The 15152-nt window shown below is 43.1% G+C and overlaps 1 protein-coding gene and 1 long non-coding RNA gene across 2 annotated transcripts in view; one reads left to right on the forward strand and one right to left on the reverse strand.

The window, feature by feature from the left end:
- Window positions 1-15152, forward strand: part of LRP5 (LDL receptor related protein 5) — a 168265-nt gene that overhangs the window by 80957 nt on the left and 72156 nt on the right. The gene's annotated exons all lie outside the window — the stretch shown is intronic.
- On the reverse strand, window positions 9497-13058 carry LOC146045756 (uncharacterized). Its single transcript, XR_014465585.1, has 2 exons — window positions 12984-13058; window positions 9497-9673 (listed from the first exon to the last, which is right to left on the reverse strand). It is a non-coding gene; the product is annotated as an uncharacterized LOC146045756 (long non-coding RNA).

A 15152-nucleotide genomic window follows, 5' to 3' on the forward strand; every position in this document is an offset into this window, starting at 1 on the left:
TTTTGACTGGCTTGTAAAGCAATAACCACTTATCTGGGGAGGTTGTCATATAGGCTGATTTGAAGCTACACCTGGTTCCTACTCCTATTTAGTACCAAATCAAAGATTCCCAAGCTACACATTACAGTCCAGGTTAAGGATATCAATGCAAGAGCACAAATGACTTAACTAGTACTTTAGTTAGTTTGATTTGACTAGCTGGACTCATGCATAGAATTTGGGAAAAAATGTACCAAATACCACTTCTTTTTTTTTTAAATTGTTTTTATTGTATTGTTGCAGTGCACTTAAATAAAATCACTAAGATCATAACACTGTTGTATACATTTAAGTCACTACCAGATAAGAATGAATGCAAGGAACCTTGTCAGGATTTCTTGGAAAGCTGAATGACCAGTTTGCCTCAGTTTGCCTCAGTTTGCCTTAGTTTGCCTTAGTTTGCCTTAGTTTGCCTTAGTTTGCCTTAGTTTGCCTTAGTTTGCCTCAGTTTGCCTCAGTTTGCCTCAGTTTGCCTCAGTTTGCCTCAGTTTGCCTCAGTTTGCCTCAGTTTGCCTCAGTTTGCCTCAGTTTGTTTCTGCAGTCCCTCGCATACAACAATCACCTCGGATCGATGAAGTATGCAGCATCTCTCTCCCTCAAATTTCTGTCACTGTAACTAATAAGGTTTTCCTGACCGGTGCGAAGATGTGTGATGGTGGACAGAGAAAATAGAATTCTATAATGAAGAATGATCTGCATGCTCCCACTGTCTGAGTGCCTATCTGCCTTCAGCTTCTTCAATCTCTGCATTCATTTTCATAAAAACATAATCTCCAAGCGACGGAACCATGGTCATCCCCACCGGGACCACTGATCGCCGTTCTGGGGGCAGCTCAGGACCAAGGTAAGCTGCTGGGCTGCCCCCAACCCCCGTGCACCCCCCCCCCCCCCCCCCCCCAGTTGTCGTCCGTGAGGTGAACACAGGCATCCATTCCCCTCCTCTGCTGCCGCCGCTGCTGTCAGAGTATAGCAGAGGAGGCTGTGTGCACCCCATTAAACCTGCGGACGTCCCCCATTCATGTAACCGGGAACAGAGTCGGATGACCCGGGGTACCCGTTTACACCGCCCTTTACCGAGGTCCTAGCCATGTTCTACCCAGGTCAGGACCTGGGTAGAAGTCCTGTGTAAAGGGACATGGCGTGACCCATTTACACAGACGATGACCCAGGTTTTTGCGGCGGTGTAAAAGGGGTATTATTGTGCAGCTGTGTGTTTAGTGATTGGCTAGTATTTTTTTTTTTTTTAGAACATTTGGAGGATTGCTTTACGCCCACTGGGTCAGATTAACAATGGGGTGGATGGAGCTGCAGCCCCACATGCAGCAACATTTTCAGCCATTTTCTGAGTGATTTCCATGCGTTTTCAGGCACTTTCTGTGTGTGATGTGCAGCCCTGATGGTCTGTATCCGGTGGCAATTAACCCCTTCCCGACATTTGACGTACATTTACGTCATGGTCGGGAAGTACTTCCCGACACATGGCATAAATGTACGTCATGGTTTCTAACTGTCACTGCGTCTAGAGACGCAGTGACAGTTAGGTGATGTCTGCTGTCCCTGACAGCAGACATCCCCCCTCGTCGCCCAGGGGGGGCAGGGGTGCCCCCCCCGGTCGGCGATCGCTGTGATTGGCTGTTCAAATCTGAACAGTCAATCACAGCGTTTCCTGTGTTACCGGCGGCTAAGCCGCTCGGTAACACAGAAAACGGTGGTGATCGGTGCAGCACCGATCACCACCGAGCGGCAGCACCCCCCTCCCACCCGCCGGGCACTCACCCGGCAGCAGCAGCAGCTCCAGCGGCTCAACCGCTACGTCCGGAGCGCACGCTGCGCTCCCCTCCTCCCCCCTCCCCCCCGCAGCAGCAGCAGCAGCAGCATCATGCTGCTGCTGGAAAAGTTAAAAATAAAATAAAATAAAAAAATGTGCAAATGTGTGTATATATATATATATATATACACACACATATATATATATATATATATATATATATATATATGTGTGTGTATATATATGTATATATATGTGTATATATATATATATATACACACACATATATATATATATATATATATATGTGTGTGTGTGTGTGTGTGTGTGTGTGTGTGTGCGTATACCGCAACGATCGCCAGCCCCCCCCCCTCCCACCCGGCAGCCCCCCTCCCTCCCACCCACCCGGCTGCCGCAGCGCCAGCACCCCTCCCACCCCCCCGCCAGCCGCAGCGCCAGCCCCCCTCCCAAAGCTGGTGACCAAAATGGGGTCACTTGTGGGGGGGTTCCACTGTATTGGTGCTTCGGGGGTCTTGCTAATGCGACATAGCACCCACCATTCATTCCGCCACCAAAAATCACTCCTTCCCTTCTGAGTCCTGCCATGCACCCAACTGGTATTTTTTGGTCACACGTGAGGCATTGCCGTACTCGGGAGAAATTGGGGCACAGATTTTGGGGTGCTTTGTCTCCTTCATTCCTTGTGAAAATAAAAATTTTTGAGCCAGAACTGCATTTTTGTGTAAAAAATTACATTTTTTTACACAAAAATGCAGATCTGGCTCAAAATTTTTCATTTTCACAAGGAATGAAGGAGACAAAGCACCCAAAATCTGTGCCCCAATTTCTCCCGAGTACGGCAATGCCTCATGTGTGACCAATAAATACCAGTTGGGTGCATGGCAGGACTCAGAAGGGAAGGAGTGATTTTTGGATTTTGCAGCACAGATTCTGGTTGAATGACCCCCGAAACACCCATACAGTGGAACCCCCCCACAAGTGACCCCATTTTGCAAACTACACCCTTCAGGGAATTCATCAAGGGGTATAGTGTACATTTCAACCCCCCCGGGGTTTCACCAATTTTGATACAACTGAGCTGTGAAAATGAAAAATTTATTTTTTTCATTTTCACTGCCCAGTTGTATCAAAATTGGTGAAACCCCTGGGGGTTTGAAATGTACACTATACCCCTAGATGAATTCCCTGAAGGGTGTAGTTTGCAAAATGGGGTCACTTGTGGGGGGGTTCCACTGTATTGGTGCTTCGGGGGTCTTGCTAATGCGACATAGCACCCACCATTCATTCCGCCACCAAAAATCACTCCTTCCCTTCTGAGTCCTGCCATGCACCCAACTGGTATTTTTTGGTCACACGTGAGGCATTGCCGTACTCGGGAGAAATTGGGGCACAGATTTTGGGGTGCTTTGTCTCCTTCATTCCTTGTGAAAATAAAAAATTTTGAGCCAGAACTGCATTTTTGTGTAAAAAATTACATTTTTTTACACAAAAATGCAGATCTGGCTCAAAATTTTTCATTTTCACAAGGAATGAAGGAGACAAAGCACCCCAAAATCTGTGCCCCAATTTCTCCCGAGTACGGCAATGCCTCATGTGTGACCAAAAAATACCAGTTGGGTGCATGGCAGGACTCAGAAGGGAAGGAGTGATTTTTGGATTTTGCAGCACAGATTCTGGTTGAATGACCCCCGAAACACCCATACAGTGGAACCCCCCCACAAGTGACCCCATTTTGCAAACTACACCCTTCAGGGAATTCATCAAGGGGTATAGTGTACATTTCAAACCCCCAGGGGTTTCACCAATTTTGATACAACTGAGCTGTGAAAATGAAAATTTTTTTTTTTTCATTTTCACTGCCCAGTTGTACCACAATTGGTGAAACCCCTGGGGGTTTGAAATGTACACTATACCCCTAGATGAATTCCCTGAAGGGTGTAGTTTGCAAAATGGGGTCACTTGTGGGGGGGTACCTAACTTTTAGCATCTTATGGTGCCTAGAAACCTACATGGTTCCTAAAAAATAATCTCATAAAAAGGAGGCTCCAAAATCAAGTAGGTGCTCCTTCTATTATGAAGCCTGTGGTTTGGTCACCGTGCACACTAGGGCCACATATAGGATATTTATGAAAACCAAAGAATTGGGGGAATCAATTTTTAGTCACATTTCTCTAGTAAAATGTACTGTGTTCCTTAGAAAAATGTATTAAATTTGCACATCTGCAAAAAAAATGAAATTTTGAAATTTCACCTACACTTTGTTTTAATTCCTGTGAAACACCTAAAGGGTTAACAAACTTCCAAAATGCTGTTTTGAATACTGTGAGGGGTGCAGTTTTTGAAATGGCATCATTTATGGGGGTGTCTCACATACAAGTCCCTCAAAGTCACATCAGAACTGAACTGGTCCCTAAAAAAATCAGTGTTTGAAATTTTCTTGAAAATTTGAGAATTTGCTATTCATATTTGAAGCCTCCTAGTGTCCAAAAAAATTAAAAGGAAGTTGAAATAATGATGGCAACATAAAGTAGACATATGGTCTATGTTAGTTATTAACTATTTTGAGTGGTATGATTATTTGTCTCACAAGCAGAAAATTTAACATTTTGCAAATCGCTAAATTTTCCATTTTTTCACGACATTTTGGTATTTTTCACAAAAAAACACAGACTGTATCGACCAAAATTTACCACTAATTTGAAGTACAATGTGTCACGAAAAAACAATCTCAAAATCACTGGGATAAGTAAAAGCAAAAAAAAGTTATCCCCACTTAAGTGAGACATGTCAGATTTGAAAAAAATGGCTCTGTCAGGAACGCAAAAACTAGCTCTGTCAGGAAGGGGTTAATAACCTGCAGATTATTAATCGGTTGGGGTCAGTGTTCTCAATGGAGTACTCTGACCCTGACACCTCGATCTGCAGCACTGTGTGCTGAGAGAGACCGAGCGTTCTGAGCGAAGCAGCATTGCTCAGAATGCTCGTAAGCCCGTGTGCAGGGCCCTTTAGCTTGATATGTAACTAGGTATCTGGATGGGTGACCATATCTATGTCAAAAGGTTGTCATAAAGTTGTAGTTTGAAATGGGAATGGTCGACACATACGAGAGTCATCTTTAACTTTTTAATTTTTTTTCTTTCATTCATTTGTGGACTTTTTTCATACTTTACCTGCCACGTAGACTATGATTCAGAACTGACGCATGGCAGAGGAAGTGGTACACTTGTTGGGAGTCCACATGCTCAGGTGTCAACATTAACATAAAAAAAGGTGAAAAACTCCCATCAACCTTCTCATGTGCCAGCCTTTTCTGTGTCGACCACCTTTGCCGATCTTTTCTGCATAAAACTAATGACTGTTGACCTAGACATAGTCTGTGAGCTATACCATACTGGTGTAACTATACAGTCCCCAGCAGTACCCCAATGATGACTTTATAGCTGGGGTAGCCAACCCTAGTCCTCGAGAGCTACCAACAGTGCATGTTTTGCAGGTCTCCTCACAGAATCACAAGTGAGCTAATTAGCTCCATCTGGGGATCTTTTAACATGTGTCAGTGATTAATGAGTGCAGCAGCTAGGTTGTCTGGAAAATGTGAACTGTTGGTAGCTCTCGAGGGCTAGGGTTGGCTACCACTGTTTTATAGTAACAGAAGTTGTGTTGAATTCATTCCTCAGGGCTAGGGTTACCACCTTTCCCCTTTAATTCCGGACACATATTAATTACACAGGTTCTGTGGAAGTTTAAAACCAGGTGATATGGAGTCTTGAAGTCAGCCAGCCACAGAACCTGTGTAATTAATATGTGTCTGGAATTAAAGGGGAAAGGTGGTAACCCTACTCAGGGCATTTTCCACAATTACTTTTTATTCCAGAATTAATGAGTAATTATCTTTTTATTAATGAATCTTTTTTTGTTTTTAAATGAGGTTTGTTGCACTTTTCTAATGCGAAGTGTTGATGAAAGCCATTGTCCTGTGTCATATAAGGTTCTGAAGAGGGCAGGGGTGTTATAGCAGTTTCCCAAGAGAAATGGATATCTGCTGGCATATAATTTTCTGATATTCTGTTTATTAGAGAGGCTTTTTTTCAGCATTAGAAAACAAACAGGCGTTTCTTTGTTTAGTTTCAAGCCACTCCCATTAATTCTTCAGAGTTTGGTTTACGAGCAATTACAAATGCAGACACGTCCTCCCTGTCATTCAGCAGCACCTTAAGGTTCTTATTTTTCTGTGTAATGTGTGCTCAGATTCCAGACTGACTGGTTATGGTACTGTAGGTTTTTGCGTAGCCTTCAACGATTCTGTTTATGATACGAAGATGTGCAAGATGTTTACTGTTGTTCTGCCAGTGTTTGACAATCTGCGAGAGGAAGTAATTAGTCAAGATTTTTTTTCCGCTATTAAATTTGGTCTAAATAAATGCAAGCTGCAAACCAACAATGGCGTGAATAAAAACTTTAACTTTTCATGTTCCATGGTAACACCCCCACATTGATGGTTTTCACAAGGTGATGGATTACTTTGGAAAGTTTTAAAGCTACTCTACCAACTGGAAATAATCATCCCCTCCTATGAAGACCAATCAGAAGCCACAATCATGAAGATTGCAGTCTTTAATTGGTCCTTGCACATAAGTCAACTATTTAAGCCACTGTCTTATTTTGTGGACAAGATTATTAGGATACAACATGAAGTGAAATCTTCTTCCTCAATCCTCACACTGCTCTGTCCCTGCTATGCACTCATTAGGACATTTGTTTAATGCAACAAAACTAACCTAACATCTACTCTCCTTATCCTTCTATATTAGTACCTCTTCTCTTGATATCGAGCCCAATCCAAACCAGTCTATCCCTGTGTTCTTTTCTCAATTCAACCGCGCTAAAATATTTACTTACTTTCTGCTGGTATCTCCATTAATCAAGCGCTCAGTGATTACTCCTATTTTGGAAAATAAACACATTTTGATACAATCTTTCAAATTTCTATCCCATTTCTAGGCTTACTTGCCCATACAAGCTTCTTGAGAAGCTTGCATATATTGAACTGACTTGCTTTCATTCCTAATGTAAAGATGTGTCCACCTCTCATCAAATCACCCTGTTTATTGCACCACAGCGTTTGATACTTAGCCATGCCGAATCACTGATCTGAAATGCCTAGAACGTTAATTGCAAACGAAGACAGAAGATTGAGGAAAAAGTCCACAAGGCAGGTCTGTGTGACCCTCATCATGCAGTAGTATGCTCAATCTGCGACTATGAAAGTCCTTTTGAACAAAAGTACAATAATTGCAATTAAGGTGCAAGACTGAGGAAAGCGTAGGCTGCATGGCAGTCGCACAAGGCACCTCATGCCATATGGTGCAAAGGAGATGGATATAGGAGGACCCATTGAACTTTCAACCAACCACTTAACCTCTGTAGGCTTTTCTACCAAATGAAAAACTTGTTGCACAGTTCACCTAAAACTTAATGTGTGCTGCTTCTTCTTTTTTTTTTTTTTTTTTTTTTTTTTTTTTATGATTAAACCATTCAACCCAAACTAAATTGCTATGTGACTATGGGCCTTATTCTAGTTCACTCTTAGAGTTAAATTCCTTCTCAAATGGACAAAACAATGTTCGCTGCAGGTGGGGCAGGTATAACGTGCAGAGAGAATTAGATTTGGGTGGGGTTTTTCATCAAAGTGAGATCTATATTGCAGTGTAAACATGAAGCAGTCAGTATTTTCCCTGCACAGAAACCAAATAACGCACTCAAATCTAATTCTCTTTGCACATTTTACATCTGCCCCCCTGCAGTGCACATGGTTTTGTCCATCTAAGAAGGATTTTGTCAGAGTGAACTAGAATAAGGCCATATATCCTATAGCTAGGCTTCACATAGCATCTTTTTTAAACCAGGATGCTAAAGGCCGAGGGGAAGATCTAATAAGCCTGGTGATGTGCAGCAAGTGGCTTGTATTTTATCACTAACCAATTGGCTCCTAATTGTCAATTTACAAGCTGGGTTTGAAATATGATGGTACGGTACCAGCCACCTTATTACTTCACCATGCTTAATACCTCTATCCAGGAACCTTCCCTTGGTCAGTCACTCAGTCTTCTGCATCACTGTTCCTGGTTCCCTAATCCACTCTCAATGTTTGGTTCAAGCAAAGTCCTCCGTAATACATAATGGGAGTAACCGGGTAAGGGTTGAAACGGTGCACAGTTGAGGCCCCTTTTTTGTGTGTGCAGTAAACAATTCTGGAGTGTAGATAGACACCGCATACACCATACTTGCCTACTCTCCTAGATCCTGCAGTATACACCTGTTTTTTTGGGTACTCCCCCATAAAAGTGGACACACCTCCCGCATTCTGCCCACTTCCTATTGAATGAGCAGAATGGCTAAATAAATACAGTGAAACTGTGGTTCCGGCGGAGGGGGACAGGGCCTAATCACATAATTCTATGATCATTGTGTCATTTTATCTAGTTTCTATACAGATACTCTCCAATCCCAGAAGATTTCCTGTAAGGGGTAGGGCCTACCTAATCACTCCATTAATATGGTCCCATTCCCATTGCTAACCACCTGCTTCTTGTTTCCGGTCATCTCCAAAACTGGAATACATAAATGTAGACAAGTATCTACGCCATGCCCTAAATACCCAGTTTAACAACGGCCCCCCCGAGCTACTAGCCTCCCCAGCAAAAATATTCCTGGCCAATCTCGGACAGGTCAAAACCATCTCTCTAGCCTATTCATTCCTATTATCCTTTTTACATAAAGACTCACTTCCCGCCCTAAAGGCCAAGTGGGAGAACGATGTTGGTACCTTCGAGGAGGAGGAGTGGGAGGAGGCATTGGCCTCGTCACGACATGCCACAGTCTCCGCGAGGTTTCAACAAGTCCAGATATTTATCACGCACAGAACGTATCTGACTCCATCCACCCTGGTTAAATTCGGTGGACGGGCCTCCTCGGCCTGCCCAAAGTGTGGCTCCATGCAGGGGAACCTGTGGCACCTCCTCTGGGAATGTCCCCTGGTTAACTCATTCTGGGTGACGGTTAAGTCGGTCATTACATCTACTGGAATATCTGGGCAAGCCCTGACCCCCAAGATGTGTATTCTGGGTAGTAAAGCAAATACTTCATTAAGAAACACAGAGGGACAGTACGTGACTAACTTGTGTTCCCTTGCCAAAGTAGTCATAGCTAGGCATTGGATGGCTAGCCTGGGACCTACGGTGATGGAGTGGAGGGCTCTGGTCAACACCACAGTACAGCACGAAAAATATGTATACATGTCTCGGGGCACTCTTCCTAAATTTGAAAAGATATGGGGCAGGTGGCTGGAGTCCCCACACTCCGCACACTCTTGTGATACAGGGCCAGTGTACAGTGTTGGAAGTGGACCCTGATAACCATAACGCTAATACCCATCTAAGAACTAGCTAACCTATGATACATAATGATTTGCCACCCTGAGTGGGACTGAACCCCCAATCTATGTATATGTATATGCACTTATTAGTGACTAAAGATTCTCTACCCTTCATCTATCTCTTTCTTATTATCTTTTTCTTCTTCTCTTCTATCGTTTGTTTCTTAATATATAATTCAAAATCAGCAAAAATCAATAGTATTACTCAGTCAGAATAGAATGGCGACACCATCTTTCCTTTTAACCAAAAGGTCTTTATTCTTTCTTTCATTTTATTGCATCCTGACATTTATACAAAATGATGAAACTATATGTGAATACAATGTACACTCTGATACTATATGATTGATTTGGATTGACTGATTCACATGCACAATGTCTGACTCGTTGTTTTGTTCTGTATTTATGACCTGTAAAATAAAAAAACTTTATTCAAAAAAAAAATGTAGACAAGTATGGGTTACACTTTGTGTGACATCACAAATCTCCATCCTCTCTTTACTGCAGCTTGCCTCTCTGGACTTAGTTTTCGAAGCAGCTTGTTTCTGGTTTTATCATTAATATATTATTCATATACCTCTTTCTGCTCTGTTTAATCTTTCTCTCTAAAGATGTGTATATATATTTTACGATAATTGCAGCAAAATAATCAGTCTCCACTTTACCTGGAAATACAGCTTTCAACATTGGATTTTGAGTTTGAAGTTTATTGGGGTCTTCTCTTTTCAAAAAAAGGGTACTTTTAAATCTATTAATGGGTAATCTCAGATACTGACTAAAGTTATTCTTGCTGGAACTTGGAAACTGACTGCATTGGAAAAACAAATTGTCCTTGATGTGTACAACTTTATCTTCAATACGTAGAGTTCTGATAAGTTACTGAAAGTACTACATGTGTTTGTGAATGTTTGTTTCGAGCGGTTTTATAAGAGGACTTGTATGTTTTTTTAATGGCCCTTTCTAACCTGAAAGAAATGACAAGCAATACAAGAAATACAAGCAAGCAATACCATAATAAATCTCCTACACTTCTGCATATGGACTCCCTTCTTTGTATTTCCATAGACTTAAAATAAGGACTTACTGCACTGTGGTCTAGGGGTTTATCCTGCATAAAACAAGCTCTGAAAGTTTTAAAAGGGACCATAACAAACATGCAGACAGTGAAGGCAGATGGTTCTTTGGCTGACCCATTATTCAGCATGTCGCTGAATGGTCACTGTGCAGCAGTGCGGTGCATCTAATTACCTCACACACAGTACTGTATGGGAGACGTTCTCCAAATTCTCAATCTGCAGGCTGCGTAAGGGGTGACGTTCTAAGCAAAAGGGAGCACCTCTGGTTGTGTTGGTGTGGGCTTTGGGTAGGTCATATGTCTTATTTTGACCATGTTTGACATGGGAATTTTTCACTGTAATCCACAACAAATTTCTAGTGTGTGCAAGCATATATGGCCAATAAAGTTGATTCTATTCAATATAATATAATGAATAAAAAGGAAAAAATCCAGTAGGCTGAAGAATACCTGAACATCTTGTTCTATATTGTATTTGCTGAAGTAGATTGCCCGGGCATTCACTCACATAGATGCCTGTTATTGCTCAACAGAACGAACACGCACTGAGCAGAGAGTCTTTCTTTTTTTCTTTTCTTGTATTGCTCCTCTCCCTGATATCACGTCAAAATAATACATACCTCCAGCTGCAGCACCAACAATGTAGTTCTTTAGGAGACCGCTTAGCCCATATAAATATGTATCATGTATGTAATTGTGCTGAGTTGAACCAGGATCCCTGGAGATTGATCCACAACATACCTCCCCAAGGAGAAAAGGAGTGTAGCCTCAGATGGGAGGGGCGTGGTCTCCTGGGTATTGCCAGGCCGTGAGCCACACCCTGTTTTTGTCCATGTGGTGGCATGTTCTGCGCTCTAAAAAGGGCTGGCTGAATAGACACTGCATAGTGGCTATACATTGCTGCTCTGCTGAGTGGGTGTTACACCATAAAGCTATTGTTTTTGAGTGGACAGCTTGCTATGGACGAGTGGTATCATTGTACAATATTATCATTATTATTCTTATTATTTATTTACAGTTTCTTATATAGAGCAGCATATTCCATACATAGAAACATAGAATTTGACCGCAGATAAGAACCACTTGGCCCATCTAGTCTGCCCCTTTTTTAACATGTTACCTCAATCCATAGTTACATAGGGCCTTATTCTGGTCGGTGCGGTCGGATGCGTATATGCGGACAGGACTGAGCGTCCTGAGCCCCGCCTTCCGTACGGACCGCTCACTGCGTCCGAATGCGGTAAGCCGATGACCGCACGGAGCACAAGTGGATTTCTCGTGTGTACACCTCCTCCATCTCTGGGAACCTCCCCCATCATTCTATGGTCGCAGGCCATCGAATGCAGGGCCGAGTCAGATCACTCGGGCATTTCTCCGTGCAAAAGCAGGGAGATGGGCGGGCAGCTGACATCCGGCTAGGTCATATGTCCGCCCCCCACATGTGCGTCACGGCCACATTACCATACGTACGCCCAGCGTTTTCATGGGAAACTCTGGGCGTACACATATGGTAATGAGCCAAAACAGCCCTTCACGCCCCTCTCCTCCCCCTTTTCGGAGTGTAGAAAATTCATGCGGTATTTGGACGTGCCTGCCGTTCGCACATGCGCAGATATGCCTCTGCACATGCGCAAACACCAAACATCCGCACGCGGACGGAACCGCACCAACCAGAATAAGGCCCATAGTTACATAGTAGGTGAGGCTGAATAAAGACTTGCGTCCATCTAGTTCAACCTATGTTTATAGTAGCTAATCCCATATATATATATATATATATATATATATGTGTTCTGATATTTTAAAGGCAGATTGTTACTTATTCATACCCGTGGATGTTTTTAACCAATAAATGTTTATCCAACCTTATTTTAAACGTATTTATAGTGTCTGCCGACACCACTTCTTCAGGAAGAGAGTTCCAAAGTTTGACTGTTCTGACTGTAAAGAAATTTTTTCTTCTAGATCAGTGGTTCCCAACCTGGGGTACTAGTAACCCTGGGGGTACTCTGCAGACCAGTTGGGGGTACTTGAAAATAATATTGGTAATGGCGGACGATGAAAAGGTCTTTTGATGGCTGAAGAAGACCCATTGCCATATGACTGACCAGCAATCCACTGGGAGCTTCCCATGCTGCCCTCAGACATCAGCAGTCATCTGCCCAGCACTGACAAAGGTGGAGGAAGCAGCGGCATTAATCCTACCGGTGTTAGAGAGAATCATGGAGATAATACACAACCAGTGTCTAGACACAGAAGGGCATGATTCCTGGCTGTGTACTACTCCTCCGCTCCTCCTTAATATAAGGACATGCATAAGGATCCGCATACCGCTAAGTACTGTCCATATTTCAAAATGAGAGGAGGGGGTACTTATCAATGAAAAGCCTAATCAAGGGGTACGGGAGAGAAAAAAGGTTAGGAACCACTGTTCTAGATGAACAAAATCTTTTTTCTTCTAATCTAAACTCGTGCCCTCTCGTCGTAGATTCTTGTCTAGCAGAAAAAAGGGTGCTTGACAGTTCCATATATTGGCCCCTGATATATTTTTACATGTTGAGCATGTCATATTTGATCCTTTATTTTTTTGTAAGGATATCAATATGCCTATCCCAAGCATGTATAAATTGTTCTACTGTATTTACCTCTACCACCTCTGGTGGGAAGCTATTCCACTTATCTACTACTCATTCTGCGAAGTAATTCTTCCTCAAATTTCCCCTGAATCTTCCTCTCTCTAGTTTCAGTGCATGTCCTCGGGTTCTGTTGCTCTTCTTCCTGTGAAGAATTGAAATACAATCAATACAATATGATCATTATTATTTTTAACATTATTTTATATAATATATAGAAGTCCAGTGGGGACAACAGGAAGATCGACAGGCCTTAGGTCGACACCCTCAAAACTTCAACACAAACATTAGGTTGACATGGGGAAGGTTGACAGTTGAAAGGTCGACATGGGTTTTTAAAGTTTGTCCCAGATGTCAACAGTCGACACGGACACTGTATCAGTGCACCATGTCCGCGCGCCATGCTTCAGGCACAGTGCATCGCTACGCTCGGCACACTTTTTTTTTCTCCTTACACGCCCTAGTGGATGGTAGGGCACGAAATACTGTCTGTCGGATTAAATTGAAAAACTCATGTCGACCTTAGTCTGTCGACCTAAAGCCGTGCCTTAGGTCGATCTTCAAGATTTTGATACTCTAGGGGGCCATGATTGAAAAACTTTTGGGAACCATTCATTACACCATTCATTCTGCTCATAGTATATGGGTAAAATGCAACGGTTTTTCTATGAATTGGCAAAGTACTGGTAAGCAAAACGTTATGCTTGTTTTTGACAATGGAAAGTCTCAGATATACAACGATAAATAAAAATACAGTTTATATGTATAGCATGTTTTGACTGCACCACAGGCTATTGTTTTGAGCACTATAAAAGGATAAAATAATATCTAGCAGGCTTTTGGGTATGTACCCTTTAACTTCTGTACTTGTAGTCATTGATCAGCTATTTTTTCTTGATCTTGGTGCTGTAATGGTTCCCACATTGTGCCAGATATGGAGCTGCTGGCGTTCCAGTCCTGCCTCACTGAACTGTAGGCAGGAGGTAACTAAACTATGCAGTTCAACGCCTTTTTGTGGACGGTTTTGTTTCATGGTTAAAACTGGCATTGGGGGAACAAACTGAGAGCTATTAACAGTGCATTTAGTGTTTTGAAATGTGCTTTGACTAAAGATTGAGTAATATCCTTTGATGCTAATGTGGCGCAACCTGCTTTGAATGATAGCAGCTGGTATTGTTTAGGTTTATTACTCACTCCCCCCCCCCCCCCCCCCCCCCCTCCTCCTCCTCCTCCCTTCTCCAGCTCTGGATGGTTTGCTGTCAGGAGAGGGAGGCATGCTGGTGTGTAAAGCCCTGTTAAGGACCCCAATGAAGGCATTGGAGTGGGAAAGACTGCCAAAATGGAGAATTAGTTTTTTTTAATTGTGCATACTGATGTTGCCTGTCTGGATGATAAACTCATGTTTGAAGGAAAAGCTTGAACATAGACCAGTGTAATTTTATTTTATTTTTTTATATATAGTTTTCACTGGGCTTGGGTTATTTGGAGGTTTTGCTTTAGACAGAATAAAATAGGAATGCATCAAATGCAGGCTGGAGAGGAAAAGGGAATTTTACCAGTACTTGTGTATTATCTGGGCACCCGATTTTTTTCATTGCACGTTAAAAAATCGCGTTGCATCGCATACAATCATATCGCATGCGATACGACGCGATTGGACCCAATTTTTAATTGTACAGGCACCCAGATGCCTGATTCCTATGTTAAATGCCCCCCCAGACTTGATTTTTTGATTGTACACCCACCCTGATGGGTGTCCTGCTACAGAGGACCGCTCCCAGCCGACTCCTAGCCTCCCCTCCTGCCCAGCTGGTGCCACCGCTACCTGCCCGGAGGCAGGCAAGCATCACCGCAGCGCCGCTGTCTGCCCTGCTCCCGCCAGCCTGTAAGTAAATCTGCGGGGCGGCACCAGGCACCCCCCCGCGCAGCGCTGCTCTGCCCTGCTCCCGGCTGCCACGCACCTGCCCGCCCATGTAGGGGTGGACAGGGTGTGTTTTTTTTCTTTTAGGGATGCCAATACCAGGATCCCGAGAATCCCGGGATTGAGCAATTTTCAATCCCGGAATCCGGGATTGAAATAAATGCCCCGGGATTTACATCCCTAGGCAGAAGTGAATCTGTGCATAGGGGCATCAACTGCTGTCTAATCATTTCTGTCTAACTGCTTACAGTTGCTGTTAC

This window comes from Crinia signifera, chromosome 11, assembly GCF_055691185.1.
Source record: "Crinia signifera chromosome 11, ASM5569118v1, whole genome shotgun sequence".
Classification (NCBI taxonomy): Eukaryota; Metazoa; Chordata; class Amphibia; order Anura; family Myobatrachidae; genus Crinia; species Crinia signifera.